Source organism: Hyla sarda, chromosome 1 (assembly GCF_029499605.1).
Source record: "Hyla sarda isolate aHylSar1 chromosome 1, aHylSar1.hap1, whole genome shotgun sequence".
Lineage (NCBI taxonomy): Eukaryota > Metazoa > Chordata > Amphibia > Anura > Hylidae > Hyla > Hyla sarda.
In genome coordinates this window covers 434,644,584-434,659,234 of record NC_079189.1, presented here as the reverse complement: position 1 = coordinate 434,659,234, position 14,651 = coordinate 434,644,584, and the positions used below count along the sequence as shown (strand labels likewise).

Here is a 14,651-nt window from a genome sequence, read left to right as displayed (position 1 = left end):
TCTTTTCCCACCATGCACTTTAATTTTAAGGGTAGGATCACACTGAACAGTTAGTGGTCACATAGAATTATAAAGCATTTGAAAGGTTTTTAGACCATTTAAATTGTTTCACATTTTGTTATGTTGTAGCCGTGCGCTAAAGTAGCATAACATAAAATTAAGGTGCCCCCCACCCCCAACCTGAAAACTATTCAGACCCTTTACTTGGTACTTATTTGTTAGCAACTACAGCTTCCAGTCCTCTAAAAGGACTTTTCTTTTAAATCAACTGGTGGCAGAAAGTTAAACATGTTTATAAATTACTTTTATTTAAAAATCTTAATCCTTCCTGTACTTATTAGCTGCTGAATACTACAGAGGAAATTCTTTTCTTTTTGGAATGCTCTCTGATGCCATCACGAGTACAGTTCTCTCTGCTGACGTTATAACAATAACACTTTATTTATTGTTGTCCTTAGTGGGATTAGAACCCAAGTCCCTAGCACTGCAAGGCAGCAGTGCTAACCACTGAGCCACCATGCTGCCCTTAGCATACATCTGCTATGCATGGTTGCTAAAATGGACAGAGATCTCAGCAGAGAGCACTGTGCTTGTGATGTCATCAGTGTTCCAAAAAGAAAGGAATTTCCTCTCTAGCATTCAGCAGCTAATAAGTACTGGAAGGATTAAGATTATTTAATAGAAGTCATTTACAAATATGTTTAACTTTCTGCCACCAGTTGATTTAAAAGAAAAAAAGGATTTCACCGGAGTACCCTTTTAAAGGCCACTGAAGTGCAGCAGAAAATGTTTTGTACCCTTCTCTACATCTCCATGCAGAACTGCCCTGCAGGAGAAAGGTTGGGGGGTACATCCACCCAGCGGTGGAAAATGAAAGACGGATATCTCTACTCAAACCCCCACCCACCCTCATGTTCTGCTTTATGAGCACTAAACTTTGCAGGTGTCTGGAGGTACATCAAAGGAAATGTCAATTCCCTATCAAAGGACCCTTTCAATAACACAGGTATCACCTGGAATATTTCACAGATGCCTTTATGACGGAACCTAAATCCAAAGTTAAATGACCTATTTATAACACCAAGTACGGTACAAAATAAAGTATACAGAGTGACCTGTGGGCTCAACACTTCCCTATCTTGCTTACTGAAAAACAGTCCTGTATTCCAACGTATTACCTGGCATAAAGCAGTGATGACAAACAATGGTGTACTTGTAATGGGAACTTGATCTAAAACCACAGCTTGTAAAGAGTGAAGTGAACATTGTGCTACTGCAACAATAGTGTGAAATTTGTGCAGGTGCCAGTCACCATTACAGGTCTAGAAATGGCACCCCATTGTGCCCCCGTCATTTATAGATTATGGAGAGAAAGAGGAGGCCCTTAGGTCCGGCGCTGCTTGGTCCACAATGCCAACAGCCAGCAGTCAAAACTCCGGGTCCTGGGCAGAATCTGCCCAGGACCCGGAGTTTTGACTGCTGGCTGTTGGCATTGTGGACCAAGCAGCGCCGGACCTAAGGGCCTCCTCTTTCTCTCCATAATCCATTATCCAACGGGTTCCTGCATAGGATACCAGTCAAGGCACCTCGGCTGCAGCACGGACACTTCCAACACCCCTGGAAACGGGGAGATACGCATAACCCTCAAGAGGGTCACCAAGTGAGAGTTTACCCTGCCAGGGTTTCCAACTGGGGTCCGTTGTTTTACGGTATCACACGAGGCGCTGTCCTCTCTCCATTTTTTTCTCTCTCTCTACTCCCGTCATTTATAGACTTTAATGGACTTCAATAAAAGATGGTCATGCATTTCACCATCAACAGGTATTATTTCTTAAATCAGCAGAGGTCCAATGGATATATCGAAAAAACCTTCAACAGCATATTTATGATATTACTGTGTTCACTATTGAAAGATCTTGTCCTCTTAATTTCTTATTTAACAACTATACAACTTTATTTATATCTTGAGTAGATGAGTACCCAGCATTGCCCTTACTTCCTACCTTAAAGGGGTACTCCAGTGGTAAGCAATTTTTTTTTCCTATTAACTAGCTCCGGAACGTTAAAAAGATTTGTAAATAACTTCTAATTAAAAATCTTAATCCTTCCAGTACTTATCAGTTGCTGAATACTACAAAGGAAGTTAAGTTATTTTTTTATGTCTGATCACAATGCTCTCTGCTGACACCTCTGTCTGTGTCAGGAACTGTCTCCATAGCAAACCTCACCTGCTCCGGACCGTTGCTAATATGGACAGAGGTGTCAGCTGGAAGAAATTCAAAAAGAAAAGAACTTGTAGCATACAACAGCTAATAAGCACTGGAAGGATTAAGATCTTTTTAGTAGAAGTAATTTACAAATCTGTTTAACTTTCTGTCACCAGATCATTTAAAAAAACAATTCCACCGGAGTACCCCTTTAACATTGTGGGCGGGGAAAGGCAACGATCACACTCTTGTCCTTATATCCTGACCGCATCCCCCGCACTATTTTCTTCACCAGCCTGCTGTACAGTCGATAGGATGTTTAACAGTCCCGGGCAATCTCTGAAGCCAAGAGTAATGTGATAAAGAGATCCCCCAGAAGTCCCAAAGACTTTCATGGTACATTAGACCAGGGGCATCACCAGATAAAAACATTGATGGCCTGTGCCCCAAAGACAAGTACCCATTTCTCCATATACCCTATAGAGAAATTAATAGATGGACGTTCTGTAATGAGGATCCCTTTTTGTTTGACAGAACTACTTACAGTGTCACTAGCTTTGAAGGACTGTTGAATTTCATGTATTTCTAAGAGTTGAGCATCTTTTCTAGTGATAACATTGTGGTGAGGGTGTGATGAAGGGCAGATGTTATTACTCTATGTCAGATGTTTTTAACCCCTTGTATTCGTGACGCCAGGGTGTGGTAATCCTCTACACCACCCTAGGTATTGCCGCTGGTTCCTGGGATAGGTGTGGGGCAAATAATCACTTTGATGCAAAGTTATGGTACAACAGCAGCTTTACTGAGGCAGGCAGATGTCTGTAAAGAATAGTCTTTACACCTCAGTTAGGCCCAAGGAGATGACCAGTGACTTAAGGAGACTTGCGGGCTTGCTGGGACGGGACTTGTAGTGGACTTGACTGAATAATGCAGACCCACGCTGACTTTAGCAGATTTGACTGACTTGACTATGACTGATTAGGCATCACCCCTGTGACTGCTTACCAGGCTTTGGCATTCACCTGAAGGGGCACTTGGTTGGTGGAAGCGTGGCTGCATGGTTAGGCCTTGGGTCTCTTCAGGACACCAGACACTCTCAGGTCTTGACTGAAGCTCAGCAAACTGTAGACTCAGAACTGACTAGCTAGCTCCTCCCTTGTATTTATGGGAGCAATTTAGATGGGTCCTATAGGTCACCACACAGGTCACCTGGTCACTGACACCTTCCCTGGTTACATGTCTTAACAGCCGGACTTAAAGGCATATACATCAAAAGCAAATACATTAACCATTTGTAGGGACAATTAGATAACTAGAGTCCTGAGAAGTGTGGGGCCAGGGAACTAGGACTAAGTCCACCTGAAAAGGACCATAGATTGTACAGAAGGGCCACTTCTGTACTGAGCCACCACAACATCATCTATCTTATATACAGTCAATGGCACCTGTTTGGGTCCGTTGTGCAATGGAGCATTCAGCTCAGTTTTTCCTGGCATGAACAGAGACTGTGATGAAGCTCAAACACTAGTGTAAACTCACAGCATTCAGCTTATTGTATGGTAAATAAAAAAGGCTATGTACAGAAAAATCTGCAACTAAAAATCATATCTATTCAAGTGAAAGAGGTTGTTTCTGCTGGATGCACATGGATTTCTGAACACTCCAAGATGAATAGGACAGTCTCAGAAATGTCACATCTGCCCAATGTGACTATACCTTTTACATATTCTAGATAAGGAGCCCACGGGATGTTAAATCTAAAGCTTCCCATTGTTCCGTTTTTTGTGATTAGAATTGAATAGTTTCAGTTTGTTGTTCATAGGATCATTCCTAGCAGTAAGGCTATGTTCACACGCCAGAATTTCTGCATGGAATTCTGCATTAAAGGGGTTATCCAGGAAAAAACTTTTTTTTATATATCAACTGGCTCCAGAAAGTTAAACAGATTTGTAAATTAGAAAAATGCAATGTAGCCCGGACCTTCTAGGTGAGTATAAAATGGATATACGAGGATCGTGCTTCAATAATAATTATCATTTATTTATAAAAATGAGATTTCATCACTTCTCACAGGGCCCTTGTGAGAAGAGCATACATAATAAAAAGGCAACCTAACAATGTATTAGGCAATAGTATTAAAATTAAAATTCTACACTTGGCATAGAGTAATAGAATAAAATAGCAGAGTAAGAGCTGTACCATACAAATATATTAGAAAGTTGCTCTTCTAGATGTTTAGGGTAAATATGTCCCTTTTTTGGATACAGTGGCAAACAGTCTGTATTGATAGCAATTGTTACCGGTCTGTAGATTGTAGCTCAGGCGGTGAATATTGCTCCCGCAATAGCTGAGTGTCCGTAGTGTATACAGTCCACTGTGTGGTGCCTCCAATTATGAGCCTGGTCCAGTAGGGTCTGAGCGTGGTGGCAGTCGCTGTCGGATAAGGCGCTGGCAGGCGCCAAAGATCGTGATGGTGTCCGAGGACTGCTGGCGCTGGCGTGCGCTAGAGTTGATATTCCTCACCGCTTCATTGGTTGGAAAATAGGACCATATACTGGAAGGCTGGAAGTTCACCTCGTGGTGCCGGCGTCTGACGTCAGAGCCGGGATGGTTACAGCAGGATAGTTGCACCGGGATGATTGCGCCGGGATGGATCTGAACTGCTGGACCGGGTGGATAGCAAAGCGAGAGCACAAATGATGGTACAGTTCATAGAGTGTAACTGGCCATAGAATTTGGGCACAGTTTTAGTACTGCTATGCCAGTAGATAAAGACTAGACGCGTTTCAGGGTTGTATGATATAACCCTTTCCTCAGTAGTCAGGAATGACTACTGAGGAAAGGGTTATATCATACAACCCTGAAACGCGTCTAGTCTTTATCTACTGGCATAGCAGTACTAAAACTGTGCCCAAATTCTATGGCCAGTTACACTCTATGAACTGTACCATCATTTGTGCTCTCGCTTTGCTATCCACCCGGTCCAGCAGTTCAGATCCATCCCGGCGCAATCATCCCGGTGCAACTATCCTGCTGTAACCATCCCGGCTCTGACGTCAGACGCCGGCACCACGAGGTGAACTTCCAGCCTTCCAGTATATGGTCCTATTTTCCAACCAATGAAGCGGTGAGGAATATCAACTCTAGCGCACGCCAGCGCCAGCAGTCCCCGGACACCATCACGATCTTTGGCGCCTGCCAGCGCCTTATCCGACAGCGACTGCCACCACGCTCAGACCCTACTGGACCAGGCTCATAATTGGAGGCACCACACAGTGGACTGTATACACTACGGACACTCAGCTATTGCGGGAGCAATATTCACCGCCTGAGCTACAATCTACAGACCGGTAACAATTGCTATCAATACAGACTGTTTGCCACTGTATCCAAAAAAGGGACATATTTACCCTAAACATCTAGAAGAGCAACTTTCTAATATATTTGTATGGTACAGCTCTTACTCTGCTATTTTATTCTATTACTCTATGCCAAGTGTAGAATTTTAATTTTAATACTATTGCCTAATACATTGTTAGGTTGCCTTTTTATTATGTATGCTCTTCTCACAAGGGCCCTGTGAGAAGTGATGAAATCTCATTTTTATAAATAAATGATAATTATTATTGAAGCACGATCCTCGTATATCCATTTTATACTCACCTAGAAGGTCCGGGCTACATTGCATTTTTCTGGTTTCCCTTCTTTTAGCAATTAAGGTATAGTTGCTTGCCCTGTTTGACCTCGGTGCGTAATAGTTGTGAGCTGCATACATCCACATAGATTTGTAAATTACTTCTATTAAAAAAATCTTAATCCTTCCAATAGTTATTAGCTGCTGAAGTTTTCTGTCTAACTGCTCAATGATGATGTCACGTCCCGGGAGCTGTGCATGATGGGAGAATATCCCCATAGGAACTGCACAGCTCCCGGGACGTGAGTCATCAGAAAGCAGTTAGACAGAAAAAAAACAACTCAACTTCAGAAGCTCATAAGTACTGAAAAGATTAAGATTTCTTAATAGAAGTAATTTACAAATCTGTTTAACTTTCTGGAGCCAGTTGATATATATAAAAAAGTTTTTGCCTGGAATACCCCTTTAAAATTCTGCATACATTTATAGCCAATAAACATCAATTGGATTTCTGCTGACCCGTTCACTCAGCAGAATTTCCGCTGAAGGAATTCCATTGAAGGGAAGTGGGCAATTCATTTCTGCAAAATTTACTGCAGAATTCTGTTGTGTGGACATAGCCCAACATGTCTCATTTCATTCAGCCCCACAGTATACTATTGTAGCTTTATATTCCTATGCTACCACACCATCACATCCAAGGACAGGACGACCTGATGCTCATTCCCCCTCATTCCCTTTATTAGTTGGGTAAATAAACTGGTAGGACTTGGTACCCTCTGCCAAGGGGACTTTATGGTACACACCCTTACTATTATTCTGAAATAGCATATACTATATTACTACATAATGGCACAATTGAAGACGGCATCAACTAGCCTGGAAATACATGTTGCAATTTAAACATTACAGTAAGGCTAAGTTTCCACTTGGTTTTTTTTCTGGCAGTTTTTGGATATCTGCCACTGCAGTTTTTGAGCCAAAGCCAGAAATGTATTCATAAGGAATAGGACATATAAAGGAAGGACTTACACTTCTCCCTTATGGATCCACTTCTGACTTTGGCTCAAAAACTGCAGTGGCAGATCTCCAAAAACTGCCAGAAAAAAACAAGTGGAAACTTAGCCTAAGGATGTTTAGTCAGGACAGCAGCACATACAAGCTCATAGCCACACGCTTGCCATGGGTGGATAGTGAGAAGTATGGTAAGAGGTAAGTGAGCTCATGAACCATACAGATCATAGACCTACAGGTGGGAACAGCTGACTTACTGAGAGTTGCCAAGTTTGGTAACAGCTTAACATAACATTTTGTGATCAAACAAAAGTTGCAACAGGTTACTACAAAGAGTCATAGTCCAACTACAACTCATACAGCAGGGAACACAGAATGTGCATTATAAAGTACTATTACAAGGTCCTTCTCATGTTCCCCCTTACCTTGTTCTTGTGTTCCCAGGAGGTGAGCAGAGTGTGACAAGTGCTCCTCACTGCAGATTCTTAAAGCTGCTTGGGGCTGGTTGTAAATCTCTAGAGGAGGAGAAGGGGCAGGGAAAGTATACTGACCTCTCCCTACACTACACAAAGCACCTGTACTACAACTGGATGCCGGATTATAGCAGTGCAGGGGGTCATGATACAACCGATTAGATAGTGTGTCTTGTAGCTCCACAGGACATCCTGAACCATCATTTCCATAAAACATAATTAGATCACAAAATATCTTAGGCTGTGTTCACACATTCAGCTTTTATTGCTATTATTGAATGCAAAGCAAGGAATCGATTTGAAAACAGGCGAAACAGATCTTTTCTCTATACATGTTCTCCTTTCCAGATCTGTTCCCGGCATTTTGTACTGTTCCCGGCATGCTGCTACTTTTACTACCTAAAGGGGACTACTGCCACTTTTAAAGTGGCTGCTTCTGCTGCTACTTTTACTAACTAAAGGGGGCTGCTGCTGCTGCTCTTTTAACTACCTAAAGGGGGCTGCTGCTACTACTACCTAAAGGGGGCTGCTACTACTACTAGCTAACGGGGTTACTATTACCTAAAATGGCTGCTGCTACTACTACAAAAAGGGGGCTACTATATGTGGTATGCGGAGAGAGGGGGGTCTGCAGCTATATACAGGGGGCTACTATCTACAAGAAGACCTACTTACTGGGAGTATACTCTACTTACAGGGGGCTTCTACTGCCTACAGGGAGTAACTACCTACAGGTGGCACCTACCTACTCGGGGCACCTGTGTAATTGGGGGGGGGAGGGACAAAGTTAAGGGACCTGTCTACCTACTGGACCTAATTACCTAATAAGGGGAACCTACCTAATCTTCCTCAACCCACTTATCTACCCACTCTACTATGTAGAACACCCAGGTGGTTATTATTACTGTATGAATTGCTCTAGGTGCTGGAAAAGTGCAGAGCCTAAAATGTTTGTCTGGCAGGTTCTGTGGAGATGAGTTGTGGCTGGAAGAAATCATCATGATGATCTGGGCCGGATAGAGAAGAAAAAGAAAAGTGAACGACTTTAATTAGAGAAAACGTCACCGGATTTAACTGCATTTAATTGCTCATATGGTCTGCAGATCCTGTGCAGAGCCGGAGTCAGCACTGTCTGTGTACAGTAGTTTTATTTAGTATCAGTATGGTAGTACAGTCACTGTAAGGTTGGTAATTGTAATGGTCATGGTCACGTACAATTATTTGTCCCTTGTATAGTGGTGTTGTTGGTGATACTGGGGGGTATGTATGAAGGCTTTTACACAGTTTTTTTTAACAGTTTTGTCGCAATTTCCTTTATATGTTACTTTTTGCGACAATCGTTTGCGCCAAATGGTTTAGAACATTATCAATGAAGTGACGGTGTTAGTTGTGATTTCAGTTGAAATAGCTACAACAATAGAATGTAGGACATTTAAACAATGGACAACCAGAAAGTGGAAAAAGGATCCTGAACAATAAAAGAAGCAACCTGATTGGTTGCTAGGGGAAAATGCAACACTTTTCCAAGGCAGAGGTCTGGATGAACATCCCCCCAATGCACAAATTAAAAGCAACAAAAAAGTCCCTGGCTGTGCAAGCTTTACCTCTGTAAACCAGCCAAAGTCCCAAGGTCAAATTTAAGTGCCACACAGTCAGAAAGTTCTGCCTGGAATTCTGGGGCAGGAGTCTTTTGTAGAGCTGCATTTGTGCCAAAATTACAAACTTGCGTGCGACAACTGATAATTTTGGTGCAACTACGCTCCATTTGACCAAAAAAACAAACAAAAAAAACATAAAATTACACATTGCAATACCATTATTGATACAAACCCCCACTGGTCTGTGTATAGTGGTGTTATTCATTATCAGTCTGGCAGTATTATCCAGTCACTATATGATGGTAACGTTTTTTTGTTGTGTGGCGGAATTATTTGTCCCTAGTATAGTGGTGTTATTGGTGATACTGGCCCATGTTTAGTGGGTTTTATTCAGTATCAATATGGTAGCATTATCCTGTCACTATATAGTGGTAATGGTAGTGGTCATGGTGTGGTGGAAATATTTGTCCCTTGTATAGTGGTGATAATGGTCTCTATGTAGTGGTTTCTATATAATAACAGTAACATAGCATTAGTCACTGCAGTAGTAATATGTTATCCTGGTGTGGAGGTATTATTTTCTGTTTTTAGACCGCAACCCGTGGGAAAATCCTGGTGAGCAGAGATAAATACACTGTATGCACCATCATTTTTTTTTTAATTCACAGGCTCGGGGGTGGGGGGGGGGCTTCATGATTGTGAGGCCTTAGGAAAAACTCAAAGTCTAGAATGCCTCTGCTCCCTGCATGCCCGGACAGCCAAATCCTTTCTGGGCATGCAGGGAGTTGTAGTTTTGCAACAGCTAGACCGATACTGGTTGGGAAAAACTGGTCTAAAAGAAGCTTTTCTGACAATTACAACCTCAGTCATTGAACTTAGGAGAAAACACCTCTATGGAGTATGACAATGGGAATGGTGTTTATATATCACCTCTTGGTGTATAATTCGCCAGCTTAGATAATTGTTTTTACAATAACGTTTTATTATTTTGTTTGGTTTAATTTAAATCAATTGCATTATTTTTTATTTATTTATTTTTTAATCCTTGATGCTAAGTGTAGCTTTGCGCACAGTTTTTTTTTTTTTTGGCATTGCAGTATTATAGCCAAATCCAGAAGTGTGTTCAAAAAGAATGGGAAAAATAAAGAAAGGACTTATACTTCTTCCTGTTGGATCCATTTCTGGCTTTGGCTCAAAAGCTGCAGAGGCAGTTTAAAAAAGAAAAAAAACACCAGAAAAAACCTGTGACAGCCAGAGTGCCCCCAAAATTACAGCAGTCAGTGCTGCCCCTGTGCCAGCAAGAGCCCTATAAATACCAGCCATAGACTACATGAAAGAAAGTGGTAAAAATAGTCACACTAGATTTAAAGGTCTGTTATTACTAAATAATTAGAAATGCATTAATATTGAAAAAAAACTCTAACTTAAAGGGGTACTCCGCCCTTAGACATCTTATCCCCTATCCAAAGGATAGGGGATAAGATGTCAGATGGCGAGGGTCCCGCTGCTGGGGACCCCGGGATCTCGGCTGCAGCACCCACCTCAACGGCTTCCGGCATCACTGGAGGCTTCGGATCCCGACCACGCGAGCGAAAGAGTGTGACATCACGACTCCGTCCCCGTGTGAAATCACGCCCCGCCCCTCAATGCAAGTCTATGGTAGGGGGCGTGACGGGCGTCACGCCCCCTCCCATAGGCTTGCATTGAGGGGCGGAGTGTGACATCACACGGGGGGCGGAGCCGTGATGTCACAACGCTCCGGCCCGTGATCGACAGTAATCAGACTGATTTTAACGGGGTGCGGCGTGCAAGATAGCAGGGGTCCCAAGCGGCGGGACTCCCACGATCAGGCATCTTATCCCCTATCCTTTGGATAGGGGATAAGATGTCTAGGTGCCGGAGTACCACTTTAAGACAACAATTCATGGAAGAAGGCCAATTCCTTCATCCTGCACAGTTTTTTGTATTTTTGTGCAAACTGCCTGTAGTAACCTGTCAAATGACAGTCCTGCTGTATAGCTAGGTCTATGTTCACATCTGAGAGTCCCCTCATGAAAAAATAACTGAGCCAGACAGCCTGTTGCCTTGATGGATCCCATTAACTTTAATGGGAGAGACTGGCTTCGGAGTGGTTTATTTGCAGGATTTGAGCAGAGAAAAATGTATTATTTTTATGGATTGTGTAAAAGAAGCACATTCTAGGAATTATTAAACAACTCCATTCACCAGATCTGGTTAAAGCTTTAACTGTACTGAAACTGGCTGCAAGGCTATAGTAACAGCATAAAGCTCTATGGATATGTTATATGTCTTGTGCCTATATTACCCTTCTAGATTTGTATCTGTTCCTGATTTATATGAGCTGTTGTATTTCTACCATCATTTATAACCATCATTTATAACCTAGTTTTGTGAAAATATCAGGATGTCAAATGCTGAATATTTTGGTATTGTAGTATAGCCATGTTTATGTGCTATAAGTGTGCGCTATAGGTCATATGCATATAAAGTGAAACTGGTTCAGCTGACTACTATCTCTCCTGACTTATTTAATTTCATTTAGGAGAAGGGGATATGTCACTATGCATCTGATCTATCACTAGGATCATAGTATATTTACTTTGAAAATTGGATTTAAAGGAGTACTCTAGTGGAAATCAAGTGGAAAACAAATGTTTTCAAATCAACTGGTGCCAGAAAGTTAAACAGATTTGTAAATGACTTCTATTTTAAACTCTTAATCCTTCCGGTACTTATCTTCTGCTGTATACTACAGAGGAAGTTGTGTAGTTCTTTCCAGGCTGACCACAGGGCTCTCTGCGAATCCCCATAGAAAACCTCCCCTGCTCTGGACAGTTCCTGACAGGGAGAGAAGTGTCAGCAGAGAGCACTGTATTCAGATTTGAAAGAACTACACAAATTTTTCTGGAGTAAAGAGCAGCTAATAAGTACTGGAAGGATTAAGATTTTTGTATAGAAGTAATTTACAAACCTGTTTAACTTCCTGGCTTTGATATGAAAATATATTTTTTCCACCAGAGAATCCCTTTAAGTCAGTGACCTGATGTACAGCCTTTCAGTTGTCTTATTGTACTATAGGTAGATCTTACACACTTTAGAAAACTTGCATAGTCAAAGACTGCTCGGTGCAACAGGGAGATCAACATGAAAATAACAAAACATATTATAATGTCATACTGAACAACCAGCAAGCAACAGGGCAAACATACACCTCACTAATGAGGTATAAAATGTCTTTCCAGTACTGGTCATTTACATAATAGAATGGGATCATAAGTCAAAATGAATATTTTTTAGTACTAATGTTTTTAGGGAAAAATGCGTTTTATGTTGGACTAAAATTTTGGGATTTATAAAAACAAAACATCTTGGGGTGCTTTGTTATGACTGTACAAAAAAAGAGTATTTGTATGAAGGTTTATCCTAATTTCAGATGGCCACAATATGGCTAAATACGAGCCTCTGATAGCTGCAAAACACAACCTTTTACCATCCTAGGAACTAAACCCAATGGTTTAAAGTGTATTCCACTTTTCTTTTTAGATCAGCCTATGAGCCCATGATGCTCAGGAATACTGAGTAAAATGCTTCTATTACCTTCATGCACCGCTTTGTCCCGTTTTAATGCACTGGATGCACCTGGAAGTCCTATAGTGCAAATATTTTTTATTTTACTGTTAGCTCTGGCCTTTTCCAGCATTCCATGGGGCCAGAAACAATGGGGGAGATTTTTTTTTTAATTATTATTATTATTTTATATAGTAAATGTTTATTAGATTTTCATAAGAAAACATACAAAAAGGAAGAGAAGCTGTGACGGAGGGCACCCCACAGAGGCATTTGTGGTCGGTGCTCAATCGTATAGCGAGCCTACCTAACTGAACCTCTTGCTAAACTCCTGTTCCCTACTACTTCCTGTAACCTATCTAAGCAGTCTGAGTTATGCCATATACTGCCGTGTAGGAGTACACCTGAAAAATAGAGGGCATACCCTGATGTATAATGATAGTCATGGAGTGAAAAATGAAATTGAGGGAGGGTTGGTTGGGGCGTGATGAACCTGCGGCATCAGGCACAGGTAGTGCTGCGGGTTCTTATAGCAAAATCCCGCCCCTCCCACAAATACAGGCTAATAAATTAGCCTTAATACTTGTGGTCGGTGCTCAATCGTATAGCAAGCCTACCTAACTGAACCTCTTGCTAAACTCCTGATCCCTACTACATCCTGTAACCTATCTAAGCAGTCTGAGTTATGCCATATACTGCCACATAGGAGTACACCTGAAAAATAGAGAGCAAAACTCATAATGAGAACAAAGCGCTATTAACTCGTGCAACAACCCCGTGACCAATGACTGAAATGCATCATGCATTACCGACTATGGAATGAGGGTATAGCGCATGTAGTTACTGGCTTCCCAGCACCCCTATTTCCTGACCACGTATGCTGGCACACCATGATGTGACATCGGTGCAGCAGGCCCAATGCTAAGGGAATGGCTGGATATAGTGGACGAATCGCTAAAAGAATTTAACAAGAATACATACATGCTTGACAAACAACTTAGCAGTGAGTGCCGCCCCCTAAATAATGGCAGCGGCTGATCCTGTTGGACCCTTGACATATGGAAGCGAAGATTGCAATACTCGAGCTGAGCATCACTCGTGGGACTTGGGAAAATGCCGTATGATGATAATCTGACAATAACATTAATCTGTTATACATTTTCAATAAGTAATTATTTACATCCCTGCAAAGTTATTGCAACTACGGCCATGCACCTGCATGTAATTCCCCTAAACCTTAGGAAACCATGACAACTGAAGGACAGCGCGGCCTCTAACGTTAAGCTGTCCTGACGTCCCAATGGGGAATTACCTAAAGCGTCAGCTAACCAACTAACTAAGCCAGCTGCCAGAGCTGACGGCTAGAGGGCTTGCAACCTCCCTCTTCGTGCACTCTTCAGGGTAGATTTGATGGCATGGAATGCAAACAATGACGCCCTGTCAGAGGAAAGCCATGTGATGTTATGCTGGATACCTGACAGATATACTTTGATAGTATTATGCTGGATGCAAAAAAAAGTGTCAAAACCTGATGAATGCAAGTAGGAATAAAATGGCACATGAGACATCCACTAGGTATCTAATGTAAAACATCGCGTAAGTATTCCAGGTTACGTGTTGGAGGCTCTCTGTGAGCTGTGGACGTGAAAAGTCTCAACTGAGAACAACCCTATGCCCGTATACACAACTCCAAGTGCCAACAATGTGTATACACAAAGGACTACGTGATCACCAACCTAAACCTGTGCCAGGTTACCACTATAACCAACCTGTGGACGTGAACGGCATTGCAACCCCTTATGCAGCATGATGAGACTCAACCAACATGTGACTATTATCATCGTCAATCTAAGCCAAGACAAACAAAACCAACCACACAGAACCAAGCTATGTCCCTAATGCTAAGTAAACATATGAACACATGATGACGTTACCGCCGACCTGAAATCGTGTCAGGTCGCAACTGAACTGACCTGTAGACGTGACAGGCCGAAACATGAATGAAAGACCCAACCAAATCTGTAACTAACAGTATGACCGTCACCCTGAACCAAAACCGGTCGTAACCATGATATACCTATAGACGTGGAAATTAACAATGGAAACACAATGCTATCCCTGTAGCATAACCAAGTGC

At 42.0% G+C, this 14,651-nt stretch overlaps 1 protein-coding gene across 3 annotated transcripts in view; it reads right to left on the bottom strand.

The window, feature by feature from the left end:
- The window catches only part of GGT1 (gamma-glutamyltransferase 1), a 102,029-nt gene that overhangs the window by 43,845 nt on the left and 43,533 nt on the right, over positions 1-14,651 (bottom strand). The window contains exon 1 of one of the 3 annotated variants that reach the window (XM_056530950.1): positions 7,281-7,325. The exons of the other annotated variants lie outside the window; for them this stretch is intronic. The gene's annotated coding sequence lies outside the window, so the exon portion shown is untranslated. Of the gene's footprint in view, positions 1-7,280; positions 7,326-14,651 lie in introns of those variants that run through there. 3 annotated transcript variants of the gene reach the window in all.